Below are 6,273 nucleotides of genomic sequence, written 5' to 3'. Positions count from 1 at the left end.
GAAGAGTTGAGCGGGCGGCGGTGGGTGGGGTGGGGGCTGGCGGTGCTTACTTGGTGTTGCACTCATAGCCACTTTCTTTTTGTTGAAGCAAAGCGGTCCTGTGCGTCCTGACATGAACAATCCCAGTGGGAGACGCGTCCTTGTCACTCCATTGTTGTGCCGAGTGACACACAGGCCGCCGCTCCGCTGTCACCATAGCGTGCGCCAGCGTCTAGACGATTACTGTAGTGGTGATAATAGCATTGCAAGTCCAAACACCACCCCCCTCCCCCCTTCACCTCCTCCACCACTTCTCAAGTACGTGACTTGAAACATGACAGCCATTGACTGCTTTGCCCCATAACTCACAAAAACTGTGTAACCTTCATCAATGTAAATCTTGATTGTACACACATATATATATATATATATATATGAGATGTTTCATGTAAATTGAACTCCTGGTAATCTTGCCTGATGTGCTGTGTTAAACAAATAATGGACTTGATTTTGTTTTTGTTTTATTATATTTATTTGCCCTTCTCTTTTCAGTGCTGCGTATACATTAAGTACATCTGAGGTCAACTCTTGCCAGTTCCAGGAACAAAAACTGCAATTCCCTATCTGTTCTTCAAAAGCTTTAATATGACAGTGCTATTCTACCTTTATAATTTCATAATAAATGTTTCCAAGAGATCATTTCTTTCTTGTTTTTACTTTGTCCGCTTGTTCGACATTGTGATCTTGTGATAAAACGTCAAGTAAACTGGGATGCACATCAGTCAACAAGTATTTGTCAGCCTGTTCTAATCAGCATTTTCCCATGTTTTTCCCGGCTGTCACGCCAAGTTCTGTGTTGAGTATGAAGAGGATTACATGAAAGGAAGTACAAAACTGTCTTGTCCACTGGAACAATTTGATCATAGGGTGGAACTAAGGTGTAAATAAATTTAAAAGTTTACAATTTTACCATTTTGTGAAACATGTATAAATTTGTATATATTTATGCATGCATTTTATACATAGTCTTACATACACAAAAATGTGAAATAATAATAATAACAATAATAATAAGCAATATCCCAAAGTGAAAACAAATAACTATAACAAAGCCAAATTAAAGTTACTCTTCAATCAATCAATCAATCAATTTTTTTATATAGCGCCAAATCACAACAAACAGTTGCCCCAAGGCGCTTTATATTGTAAGGCAAGGCCATACAATAATTATGTAAAACCCCAACGGTCAAAACGACCCCCTGTGAGCAAGCACTTGGCTACAGTGGGAAGGAAAAACTCCCTTTTAACAGGAAGAAACCTCCAGCAGAACCAGGCTCAGGGAGGGGCAGTCTTCTGCTGGGACTGGTTGGGGCTGAGGGAGAGAACCAGGAAAAAGACATGCTGTGGAGGGGAGCAGAGATCAATCACTAATGATTAAATGCAGAGTGGTGCATATAGAGCAAAAAGAGAAAGAAACAGTGCATCATGGGAACCCCCCAGCAGTCTACGTCTATAGCAGCATAACTAAGGGATGGTTCAGGGTCACCTGATCCAGCCCTAACTATAAGCTTTAGCAAAAAGGAAAGTTTTAAGCCTAATCTTAAAAGTAGAGAGGGTGTCTGTCTCCCTGATCTGAATTGGGAGCTGGTTCCACAGGAGAGGAGCTTGAAAGCTGAAGGCTCTGCCTCCCATTCTACTCTTACAAACCCTAGGAACTACAAGTAAACCTGCAGTCTGAGAGCGAAGCGCTCTATTGGGGTGATATGGTACTACGAGGTCCCTAAGATAAGATGGGACCTGATTATTCAAAACCTTATAAGTAAGAAGAAGAATGTTAAATTCTATTCTAGAATTAACAGCAAGCCAATGAAGAGAGGCCAATATGGGTGAGATATGCTTCCATACTTTCCATTTCTTTATGATCAATTTTACTGAATTCAAGGGATTTAGTGACTTCAAAATGGTCTTGTATCAACCCCTGATTTATCTAAAACACCATAACACGGTTATGATTTAGTTGTAGTATATCCAAGTCTGCTGCATTTTACATTTTAACTCAAATTTGATAATATTGTATTGATTTATTTTCACATTGAGGTTATGGAGCTTAAATTTCAAAATTTATATGAAGAAGCAAACATTTTATGAGTTTGATCTGATGTCCTCAAATATAAAAATAAAATATTAAAATTGCCAAGGAGTATTGAAATATTTTCATGCAACTATATGTGATTCTGTTTACACTGAATAGCAAACTTAGCTTGATTTTAAATAGACAGACTTTAAGAATAGCTGATATAATGTGATCCTAATAAGTTATTAAAGTCTCATACAGGGGTAATAGAATAGAATAGAGCCTTTATTGTCATTGTACATACATACAACAAAATTTGTCCTCTGCATTTAACCCATCCGAATTACAATTAGACACAATCCAACCACAAGGAGCAATGGTCAGCCACAGTCTGGCGTCCAACTCCAGATGTAGAGACCTTCTCTGCCCTTGGTTAAGGGCAGAGAAAGGAACAGACCCTAAATAAACATGTTTTTTGATTGTGTGAGGAAACCGGCGTACCCAGAGGAAACCCACACAGACACAGGGAGAATATGCAAACTCCACACAGAAAGGGCGGGAAGCAATCCCACGGCCTTCTTGCTGTGAGGCACCAGTGCTAACCACTAAGCCACCATGCCGTTAAGAGATAAAAGCCGGCACCACAGGGCCTACATAGGACTTCTGTCTAATACAGGGGATTCAGAACTTTCAGTTCTCCCTTTGTCATTTTTAAAAATTATGATGAAAACTGTTTTCACTAGCACACAAAATAATTTCTGCTATTAGTTTGTAAATTATTTCTCTAAAATTAGTCAACTTGAAAAATCTGACAAGAACAATGTCATATTTATAAACCTCTGATCTCATGGATAAATCAGCAATCACCTTGTTTGAGTTTGATTTGATGTATGATATAAATGCTCATCAGACATGCAGTAAGTGTAAACATGGCTTTAAACAGTAAATGAGTAGCCTTCAAATATAGGCAATATTATGTTGTGTCAGTCAAACCTTTTGGATTTTTGTCACCAATCCATGGACAGCTGCTAGCACGGTGGAGGATGGCCAAGTCGATTTTCAAAGCAGTGGTTTTGTCGAGGGGAAATTCTGTTCTGATTCATCCCGGTGCTGTGGTAAGAAAGGTGGAGTAACATTACTGCTGATACAAACACTCTATTTCCTGAAAGTGCTAAACAATGGAAGAATTGACAAAAGATATGAACTGAAATCAGTACTATTGATAGCAAACATCTATGAATCTGCAGATTGCATTGGCAAGTTCTTTTGTCTTTGCCCTTTTTCTCTTAGGGGTCACCATAGCAGATCCACTATGGGTCTCCATATTGATTTTTGTAAAGGTTTTATATAAGATGTCCTTCAGAAACAACTCCACATTGCATGGAGGATGGGGCAAGGGTGGTCTTGAACCAAGACCATTCTGCTCTGAAAGCAAACACACAAACTGCTTGACTGCCACTTTGCCCAAATGCAAATTGCATTGATACACTAAAAACTAGAACACTGCACTCCTACAGCGCAAACCTCTGCCAACACGAGTTTCCAATTCCACTCATTTTTACCTTGGAGAAAATTTTCAAGGTCAAAGGCCTGTTAGAAATGATTAAATTATAATACAAAATATAGATCAAAAGGGCGTTTCAATGTTAAAATAAAATATCTGCTAAATCGGCAATACGGATCAGATGTGGTGGATCAAACCTAGTCTATTCAATGAGAGTGCCAGTTTGCACCTCAATGTCACAAATGAGAGTGATTGAGGTACTTTTGATTGAGATATAATGCAAATTGTACACCAAATGGGCATTTCAATATTCAAATGTCCTTAAAATCCACAATCTGGATCAGATCCAGATCAAATCATGTTAGGTGACAGTGAGTGCCAGTCTGCGCCTCACTTTCAAACATGAGAGTGATTGGGGCATGTTTGATTGAGATATATTGTAAAATATACATTAAATGGGGTTTTCAATGTTAAATTTAAAATGTACAAAATCTGTAATTTGGATCAGAGCCGGATGAAACTTTGTCAGCCAATAAAGGATACCATCTGACATAATGCTGTCAAATATGAAAGAAATTTGAGCTTTTTTGACAGAGTTATGAAGTTTTGAAAATTCTATGACTGTTAAAGACAGGGATTTTTTGAGATTTTTCTAATTTTCCAAGATTTCTCCAGACTTTGCCCTTTGACCTTGAAAATTGAATCAGTTTTTGCCTATCAGGATACAAATTTTCATTAAAAACTTCATAACAATATGCGAAAAATTGTGGGCTCCAGGCTGTTCACAAACAAACAAACAAACAAACAGACAGACAAACACAAACAAACGGGCAAAAACAACAGGAATGGCAGTTTCTGTTGATGTGCAATTTCTCTTTTGCCCCATCACTCAGGTCTATAGGTATTTGAATATGAACCTTTTTACTTGTCATAGAATCTGTCTTGGACTTCAATTACAAAAACATACAAACAACATGGTTAATGTAACTGGTGGAAGGAGTTCTCAAAACTGGAATGAATGCAAGAAGGAGAGTAGTGAGGGAAGCCACCAAGACACCCATGACAAATCTGATGGACATTCACCCTTTGTGTTTGCAACTGTAGAAACCATGCATAATGCAGGTTTGCCTGGTATTCCATGAGGCTTAGCTTCATGGTGAAGTGGAACAAAGAAAGGATTTTCGTACAAGACAACAGATCAAACGGATGCCAGTGTCTCCTATGTGACTAAAGCAGAAATGTCATCGTCTTTCGTCAACGTCCTTCTGTGTGTCACTCCACCATGACACTGTATCACTGGTATATTTTTTGGGCGTGCATGCCCAAAATCCAAATTAATTTAAAACTAAGGTGACTTCATGTAGCATTTTACCCAAAAGAGTAATAACAGGTTCAGGATGTGGAGGTAAATCAGTATTTTTCTCCTTTTCCACTTTTCTCATGCCGCCTTTAGCACATTTTGTTTGTTTTGAGCATGGACACACCATATGTTTACATGTAATGCTCTCTCTCTCTCTCTCTCTCTCTCTCTCTCTCTCTCTCTCTCTCTCTCTCTCTCTCTCTCTCTCATAATTCTGGCTAAATTGGCCTGTGTATAACTTTTTCCACATTGTCTTCCAATTCATCTTTTTTCAATTCATTCAGCCTTTCTGTTTACAGTAAAACCACAAAAATCACAGTCTAATTCATTCTTGCATTCATTCATTTTCTGCAGCTTATCAGGATCCGAGTCACAGTGGCATGTATTTGATGAAATTATTTTTTTGGGAAGAATGTTGGAATGAATAAAATGTAAGTCACAGATTACAACTGAGTTAATCATTTAAAACTAGCGTGATGCCTGTGGGGATCCACAGGTTCTAGATTGGGTAGTGTTCATAAAATAAGTAGCTGACATTTTTCAGGGGTGGTAATAAATTATGCAAATTTTTACAATGTTTTTAACTGAAAGTGCACAAAATTAAAATGAGAAAATTTTGTTAATAATTGTGATGTCATGTTTTACAACTGGCAAGGTTGAGATATTTCCTTTTGTTCAGAGCTTGTCTGGTTACCAGGGCATGATTAATGGTGATAGCAATGTCCATTGCTCATTGTTACATAATATTGATAATTTCTGCAAAAATGTTAGTCCTTTCAACGTTTTGTTTTGATGCCCGAGGAGTGGAGATGAAGTGTGCTGGTTCCTATTTTTAAGAACAAGGGTGATTTGCAAACCTGCAGTAACTACAAAGGCATAAAGTTGATCAGCCACAGCAGCAATATGGTTTCATGCCGAGGAAGAGCACTACTGATGCAATGTTTGCTCTTAGAATACTGTTGGAGAAGTATGGAGAAGGCCACAAAGAGTTACATTGTGTGTTTGAGGATTTAGAGAAAACTTAGCACAGGGTGCCAAAAGAAGAGTTGTGATATTGTATGAAGAAGTCTGGAGTGGCAGAGAAGTATGTGAGGGTAGTACAGGACATATACAAGGATAGTGTGACAATGGTGAGATGCGCAGTAGGAATGGCAGACTCATTCAAGGTGGAGGTGGGATTACACCAAGGATCAGCTGTGAGTCCTTTCTTGTTCGTAATGGTGATGGACAGGTTGACTGATGAGATCAGACAGGAGTCCCCATGGACGATAATGTTTGCAGATGACATTGAGAGCTGTAGTGAGAGTAGAGAGCAGGTTGAGTCTAGCCTGGAGAGGTGGCGATATGCTCTGGAGA

The 6,273-nt window shown here is 38.6% G+C and overlaps 1 protein-coding gene across 4 annotated transcripts in view; it reads left to right on the top strand.

Annotated features, from left to right (window-relative positions):
- The window catches only part of LOC117530084 (protocadherin-9), a 1,095,629-nt gene that overhangs the window by 30,014 nt on the left and 1,059,342 nt on the right, over positions 1–6,273 (top strand). The gene's annotated exons all lie outside the window — the stretch shown is intronic.

Source organism: Thalassophryne amazonica, chromosome 2 (genome assembly GCF_902500255.1).
Source record: "Thalassophryne amazonica chromosome 2, fThaAma1.1, whole genome shotgun sequence".
NCBI lineage: Eukaryota > Metazoa > Chordata > Actinopteri > Batrachoidiformes > Batrachoididae > Thalassophryne > Thalassophryne amazonica.
The sequence above is the reverse complement of the archived record's forward strand: the minus strand, read 5'-3'. Positions and strand labels throughout refer to the sequence as shown.